Below are 8,512 nucleotides of genomic sequence, written 5' to 3' on the forward strand. Positions count from 1 at the left end.
ATTTGCAGATTTGATTTAGACTCGTCATGACCTGTCAGGGCAGGTCTGGAGCAGCCTCCAGACACACAAGAAGGTGTGGCTCTGCCCGTGCCTACTGAGTGCCTCAGGATCAGCAAGAACTGTCCACTCTGGCTGGTGGGCATATCAGTGATGCCATCCCTGTGAGCTCCATGACATCTGGACTCCCTGCCGCTGACAGAGTGGGTATTACCCTAGTCATTCATGTCTTTTACTCAGCAAAGACCCCAGGAAGCCCCTCTGCTCCCTCTCCTGAAGTTGTTTCAGTGTACTTTCTCCCTTTCTGTAACTCAGTCCCGCAGCTTCCAGTGACCTTGGAGATATCTCACCCCCAACTTCCAGGCAGCAGTTAGATGCTGGCTCAGGCAGAAAGCTAGACAGCAACAAGGTTTGCATGGCTTTCCTCCTCTTGGGGCCAGAATGGCGCCTGCCTTTCTAATGTCTGAGCGCACAGGTTCCACCTCTCTGGCCCAGTGTGAGGACAAGGGTCAGTCCAGGCTCTGTGCCCTTCATGGTTGGGACCGGACATTTGTCCCATCACAGGGATTTGAGCAGAGCAGTGGCACCATCTAAATGATGGTGGAAGACACGTTCTCTGGCTCCTGTACTGAGAACAGACCATCTTAGAGGAAGGGCAGAAGCAAGGAGAGCTTTTGGGGGCTATCAAGGCAACCCAGAAAGTAAGGGATGGGCTCAGGATAAACAGTCACCCCTGGATCTCTGGGTTCTGTGTCCATGGACTCAATCAACTGTGAACTTGCAATAGCTTAGGGGAAAATATGTGTGTACTAACATGTACACGCATTTTATTTTGTTTTTTCTTGTCATTATTTCCAAACAATACGGTATAACATTATATCTACATTGTCGTAGGTATCGTAAATGATCTAAAAATGATTTAAACTATACAGGAGGTTGTGCCTAGGTTATGTGTAAGTACGATGCCATTTCACACAGGGACTGGAACATCCATGGATGTGGGTGCTGTTGTGGTTTGGGTCACAATGTCTCCTGAAGAGCTCATGCGTCGATGTTCAGAGGTGATAGACTTGACTCATGAGGGTCTAATCTCACCAGTGGATACATCCATCGTAATGGATTTACTGGGTGGTAACATAGGTGGGCGGGACATGACTGGAGGAGGCGGGTCACTGGAGGTGTGGCTTTGGGTACTATACACAAGTCCATTGGCCCCCTTCTCACTCATTCTCTCTTCTAGCCTCCATGATGTGGAATCAGAGCCCTCACACTCCTCTCTCTGCTTCGCCCTCCATGCCTTGAGCTCCACAGACCACACCCGGCTTAACACGGACCGTACCACTGAAATCTCCAGAACTGTGAGCAAGTGAACTGAAGTACCTGATGACCACAACTCAGAGGAAGCTGTGGTCATGAGGTCCTTGGAGTAACAGCTATGAGAATTCTGACTGAAACAAGTAACCTCATGGAGGTGGAGGCTGTAGACAATGCCTTGACAGAGTGATTCTCCACAAAGAAAAGCAGAAGATGGGGAGAGGGAGTCAGCCAGTGTTCAAGGAAACTGGAAATCAGGGAGGCAGGTACTGTGGGCGCTGGCCCCAGTCCCTGAACCTGGCGGCATGGCCCATGGGCATCAAGTGCCTCGTAGCTGCACCTCCTGGATGAGGTGTCCAGACCTCAGGGGACCTCTCTGCTTTCCCAGCAGGCAAGGTGTGCAGGAGAGCCAGTGCCCCAGCAACTCCCAAACCAGGGCCCTTGGCATCAACTTGCCAGTGCCCGGCTCCCCTGCCCCTCGGCTGGGATGGTCCTGACACTGTGTTTGCACAGATCTCCAAGAACCCCATGGATTTGATGCTGGATGTATCCTCTCTTGGGTCCTTGCTGTAGTGAATTCTGTGGTTCACAGCCTAGATGTCTGCTTCAAGATCCCCCACCACATTCCTGGGTGGAGCTCAGGGCGCCTCCTATGGCCAGTCTGTGTGGTACAAACACTCACAGCACTGTCTTCAATTCAGTGTACCTGAATGGGTATCAGGGCAGGGCCCCCTACCCCAGGGCTCCCTGCGAGGCAGGCCAAGTCGGCCGTGGCAGCCACGTTGCTGTTGCTTCCTCCCCTTCTCAATCACACTCCTCGCCCCATGTGCTTCACTGGCTCAATGCAGAGTTGACCCCATCCAAGATGCTTCCTGCCCTGTACCCCGCAAAGAAACCAGTGCCATTGGAACTTCGGGTTATGGCTTCAGCTTGGAGCGTCTTCCAAAAGCTGATGTGTTTTGAAATCCTGCCCCCAGAGCAGCCAGTAGGACACGGCTGCAGGAGGCAGGCACTGAGGGCTTGGCCTTGGTGAGCGTGCATGTCCCTGGCTCCTCCTCTAGCTCTCTACTCCCAGCCGCCATGAGTTGAGCAACTTTCCCCCAACGCACCCTGTCGCCATGATGTTTCTGCCTTGGAATTGGTAGGCTGTGGCCAACCTTCCAAAACTGTAAGCCAAAATAAACTTTTGCTCCTCTGAGTTGTTCTTGTTAAGTATCATGGTCACAGCAACAACCACAAAGGCCGACTAGTACACCCTGTCTCCAAGTCTGATTCTGGGGAAGCCAAATTTAGACCAACAGCAAATTTGAAGGTTGAGAACAACGATCCCATAGCGAGACCCACAGGAAGGATGTCACTGAGCTGGGTGGGGGACAGGCCCCGCGGCACAAGGTGACGATCTAGCGTTAGGGCCTGTCGCCTGCGGCAACAGGCAGTGAGGTGCAGGTGGGTGGGCGTCTGTAGCAGGTCCCTCCTGATGGATTCCATTTTCTCAAGGAAGACAGAAGCGAGGCCATCCCTGAACAGGAAAACTGGAAAGAGGCAGATGGAGAAGAAAAGAAACGGTGCATGGTCAGAGGCAGTGGGAAGCCAGGCGTGGTGGTGCCCGCCTGGAACCCCAGCACTTGGGAGCCTGAGACAGGAGGATCACAGGTTCAAGGACAGCCTCGGCAACTTAGACTCCCAGTACCCTAATGAGACCTTGTCTCAAAACAAAAACTAAAAAGGGCAGGAGCTGTGGTTTGGAGGTAGAATGCCCCTGGATTCAAGCCCCAGTAACGCGCGCACACACATACACACACACACAGATGGTAGGAGAGAGAAGATCTAGAGAAAATAACAGTCAACGTAGACATAAAACCAGGAGACTCTCTTTCAAGAAAAAGCATGAACTATAGATACTTTTCAATAAATGCGAATGGAGAGTCTGCCCGGCAACACCTCTCTCCAAACCTTCACAGCGGATGCATTTCAGGAGGACAGGAGGCCGTGAGAAGGGAGATGGAGACGCGGGAGGGCGCGGGAGGGCGGCAGGAGCTGCCCCTCCCTCGGCTCAGCTTGTGCGCCGACTTGTGCGCTCTAGCGCGCTTCCCGGTGCTTGCCCCAAAATGGGTGACATCTTCTGTCACCGGCGACGGAGCATCCTGACAGATCCACACACGCGCCGGTGCCCAGGGAGAAGGCGCCGATCGTTGCTTTAGTCAAGCAATGGAATGGCCGTGGTCTTCTGGGTGGGAGTGGCTGCTTTGTGTGTCTCCAAGAAAAAGGCCCCACTGTGATCAGATTCCCCAAACACACACAACCTGGAGCCGCAGTGCTAACCCACAGGGCCGCCCACTGGACGGAGGAGCAGGAGACTCTCCCAGCCCTGAGCACGGGCCTGCGGTTCCTGCTCTTCCCCAGAGGTGCAGCCACAGCACAGGTGCTCCGTGGACAGCAGGCTCGCCCCGGGCACGCCCCTTCGCGTGGCTTCATAAGCAGTTCCGACCGCTCCCACGGGCCCGCGTGTGGGTCAGGAAACGGTGTGGTGTTTCAGCCGGACCTCCAGGAAACAGCACTTCTGCCCTCGAGAACAGGGGCCAGCTGATGTATTATTCATGACCCCACAACCGCACCTCTTAACACGCTGTCCAGGAGCCTGAAAAAACTGAACCGCGCCAGGGGCTGGCTGACGCTCAGTGTTAATAGCGCCTGGCTGCAGGCCGGGCTCTGCCAGGAGCCGGGGAGGGTCTGCCTCCCAGCTCCCTGGAGAGGGAAGGCAGTGCCACCACCTCCTCTGGGCATTGCTAGGCAGGACAAGCCTCCCTCCACCCTTGGGGAGAGGGGCAGTGCACCATGGGAGTGGGCCTGTCCAACAGCTCCAGGATGGCTGGACACACCAGGGACCACCAGCTGGGGAAGTGTGGTCCTTTTTCTAGGTCAGGCCCCAGGAGTATCCTAAAGGACTCGGCCTTCCTGAGAAGCCTGTGTTGCTGCTGCTTGAGTCTCCTGGTCCCTGGCACCTTCATCCTCGGCGCCACGTCCAAGCGGTCCTTCCTCCTCTCCCTGGCGCTGGCCCAAACATGATGCTCACCCTTCTGCGTCCTTTCCATTAGAAACCCAGGCGTGTCTGCACTGAAGGCTAGAGAGGTGCTGCTCACACCAGCCCTGAAATGCTGCCCCGGCCCCGGGTTCCTCGCCATGCCTGCCTCGCCCCTCCACGGGGCTTACCCAGCAAGCTGGACTGGGAGGAGGCTGAGGACAGAGAGGCCCACACCACACATGCAGAATGTAAGGGGCACCGAAAACACTCAGCAATGAAAACGAATCACCTTTTTGTTTTTGTTTTTGTTTTTGTTTTTGTTTTGGTGGTACTGGGGTTCCTGGAAGCCCTTCTACCCCCGGGCTACACTCCCAGACCTATTTTTTATATTTTTTATTTTTGGAAACAGGGTCTCTCAAGCCAGCACGGCTGGCTCCGAACCTGCGCGATCCTCCTGTCTCCGCCTCCCAAGCACGGGGATGACAAGCGTGCGCCACCACGCCCGGCACACAAATCACCTTTTAATGTGATTTCTTTTTGACCTGGGCTAGGGGTGCAGCTCAGTGGTAGGGCCTTTGGGCAGCACGCTCAAAGCCCTCAATCCCATTCTCAGCAGCCTCCCCCAAGAAAACAGCAAGTACAGGTCACTAGGCGTGGGTCCAAATCCACAGAGTGGACACTGAGTGAACCCCATCGTCCACTGTGGGCTCCGGTGGCAATACAGCCACGGCTGGTAATGCCCTCCAGGGGTGGGTGTTGGGAGTCTCGTGCAGGAGGAGTCGGAGGCTACAGGGACTCCCCATCTGCTTTTCTTTTTGTGTTTTATAGCACCAGGGATTGAACCCAAGGGCATTCTACCTCCAAGCTACATCTATTTGTTTTTTTGAAACGGGGTCTTGCCAAGTTGCGACGAGCCTTTCTAAGTAGCTGAGTTTGGCCCCGACCCTGTGATCCTTCTGTCTCAGCCCCCCAAGTACTGGGATTATAGACATGTACCACCACGCCCAGCATTGGCCCCCTAAATTTTACTGTGAACCCAGAACTGCTCTAAAAGCTAAATGTAAAAAAAAATTGTCTGTAAGTAATGCAAGTAGACGCAACCAAAAAAAAGCAACCCAATTCAAAGCTAGACAGAAGACTTGACATTTTGCCAAAGAATTATACACATGACCAATAAGCCCACAAAAAGATGCTCAATTGCACTGTTCCTCAGGGAAATGCAAATCAAAACCACACTGAGATACCGCTCCCGACCCTCGGGATGGATGTAATAAATACTACCAGAAACCGAGCGTTGGCAAGGATGTGGAGAAATTGGAACAGCACGCACCTCTGCTGGGAATGTAAAACGGTGCGGCCTCTGGGGAAGCCAGTTAGATGGTTCCCCAACACATTAGACAGTCAGTCCTCATATCACCCAGCAAGCCCACGTCTGCATATATCCCCAAAAGAACTTAAGTCAAAGACTCAGATAAGCCGGGCGTGGTGGCGCACGCTTGTAATCCCTGCTCTTGGGAGGCAGAGACAGGAGGATCGCGCAGGTTCGAAGCCAGCCGCCCGCGCTGGCTTAAGAGACCCTGTTTCCAAATAAAAATGTAAAAATAGGTCTGGGAGTGTAGCCCAGAGATAGAAGGGCTTCCAGGAACCCCAGTACCACCAAAAAAAAAAAAAAAGACTCAGATAAGCGTATGACCACATTCACGGCAGCACCGCTCACAATACCCCGAAGGTGAAAGCCACGCCAACATATGCGTCAGAATTCTCACAACCGTAATCTAAAGGAGCTGGCCATGCAATGTAGAGGAGGGGAGATTTATTCGCTCACGATTTTCCTTGGAGAATTTTGGGGATTGGTCCATGTGAGGCCGGGGACCATGGATCTTAGGACATGGTGGAAAAGTGGCGAGAGAGAGAGAGAGAGAGAGAGAGAGAGAGAGAGAGAGAGAGAGAGAGAGAGAGAAAGCCTTCATGGAGGCTGGAAGCGGGCTCATATAGAATCCTCAAGGCTACAGCCCAAGGGAACGGCCTTCTCCAGCCACAAGCTACCAGCTCCAGCCACTATCCAGTTACCCAACTGAGATGATAACTCTCATGACTTAACCATATCAAGCCTGAATATTAATAAGTGAGCTCTTTAGGGGACATTCTCCATAACAGCAAATGTCCATCTGTAGATGGCATGGATAGACGGGGCGATCTAAGGATGCGCTGGAATAGTATGCACCCAGAGAAAAGGGGGCTCCCGTCACACGCTACACATGGACGAGCCTTGAGGGCTGGGGTGTAACTCAGAAACAGGATGCCCCTGAGTTCCATCCCCAGTACTACAAAAAAAATTTTTTAATAAATAAATAAATAAAAGAGGCTGGGGATGTCACTTGGTGGTAAACTGTCCCTGGGTTAAATCCCAAGTTTTGTTTAAAAAAATGGTCACAGTGGTAACTTATATACTATGCATATTTCCCCATAATTCCCTAAAAAGGTAAAAACCAACCACAATAAAAACAGCCAAGGCTGGCTCTGGGTGGAGGGTTCTCGGGCAGCTGGGCAGAGCGAGACAGCTCTGGTGGGACCTTCCTCCTCAAGGGCCGTCTGAGCTCCATTTGGCCAGAGGCCACCTTCCTCTAACCCTTTGTCAACCCTCCTTATTTCCCAGGATGCTCCGGGACCCACGCCTCGAGTCCTCCTGATGTCTGAACCACCGTCACCGGGATGGCCCCTGCCCCTCACACTGGATCCTGCTGGGCACAGCTCCCCTGCGCATCACTAACCAGGGGCTGTGGAGGCCGTATGGGGATTTACATGCCGGTGAGGTGGGGGCCCACTGCGAGGGTCCCAGTGAGTCCCAAGGCCACGCAGCTGGCCCCATCCCCAGGGGCATCTCAACGGCAGCCACCACGTCCCTGATTAACGCATGTGACTAAGAGGCCCGGAGCCTGGTCCACCAGGGACAGCACCCACTGCTTCCTCCGGCAAGTGAGGTCGTGCCATTTGTGGGGACAGAACCCTACACCTGGAACTTGGCTGGCGTTCCCGCGGAGGCCTGGGCGCTGCGCACATCCCTCCCGGTGCTCTACACCCTCCCTGCTTAGCACATGGCGAGGCCATTCCCAGGCTCTCTGAGTCACCCAGGGAAAGCGCGGCACTGTCCTTACTACCCTGGGGATGGCTTTTGTCTTCCCAAATGGAAAAGTATCTTTGATTCTCTCCCCCCACCCTGCCATATATATATTTTTTGGGTGGTACTGGGGATGAAATTCATGGCCATTTGACCACCAAGCTACATCCCGGTCCTATTTTCTATTCTTCATTTTGAAACAGGGTCTATCTGAGTCGCAAAGGGCCTCACTAAGTAGCTGAGGCTGGCCCGCGAACCGCGATCCTCCTGTCTCAGCCTCCTGAGTGTTGGGATTACAAGCGTGCACCACCACACCCGGCTCTTTTGACACTCTTTGGCTTAACACAAGGCCCAATTAAACTAATGAATCCCCAGGCCCTCGGCCAATGACGGAAAAACTGGGCCCTGACACTTCTCATCAATCCAGAGGAAGTGATCCGATTCACCCACTGCCTGGGACCCTTTGTGCGGCTCCTACCTCGTGCAGGTCAAGGCCCCAGAGACCTCAAAACTCGGGCTGCGTGTCCAGCCACCTCCCCACAGCCTCTCTGCCCTTCTCACCTGGGACGGGATCCAGGCGGTGGCCCCAGGTGGAAATGCTCACGGCTTCCATGAGCATTTGCAGCTTGCCCTTATGGGGGGACCAGCACCCCAGCTCAGGGGGTGTGGGACCCCTCGGGCTCAGGGGCTGCAGACGGAGTGGTTTGCTAAGACGGAGGTGCTCCCGGCGGGGCAGCGCAGTGACCGGTCCTTGGGGCAGTCCGTCTAGCTAATGGGTCCCTCATCGAATGCAAATCCTTCTTGGACAGCAACAGAATTTCTCTGGCTCCGGCGGGGAGGAGCAGCTGCCCATACTGTTTATTCAAATACCATTCTGGCAATATTTGGAATGTTTTTTTCTCTCTTCCCTGCAGGATCTGAAGCTCTCCGTGGGGCAGTTGGACACACGTGTCTACACATGTCTCTCCAGAGCGGCATCTCTGCGGAGCGCAGAAACCCTCTCCCGAGGGCCCTCCGCCGTCCTCCCCCGGCCTCCCCGCCCCCACGCCATCCTCCCCCGC

This window comes from Muscardinus avellanarius (assembly GCF_963383645.1).
Source record: "Muscardinus avellanarius genome assembly, chromosome: 12".
Taxonomy (NCBI): Eukaryota; Metazoa; Chordata; class Mammalia; order Rodentia; family Gliridae; genus Muscardinus; species Muscardinus avellanarius.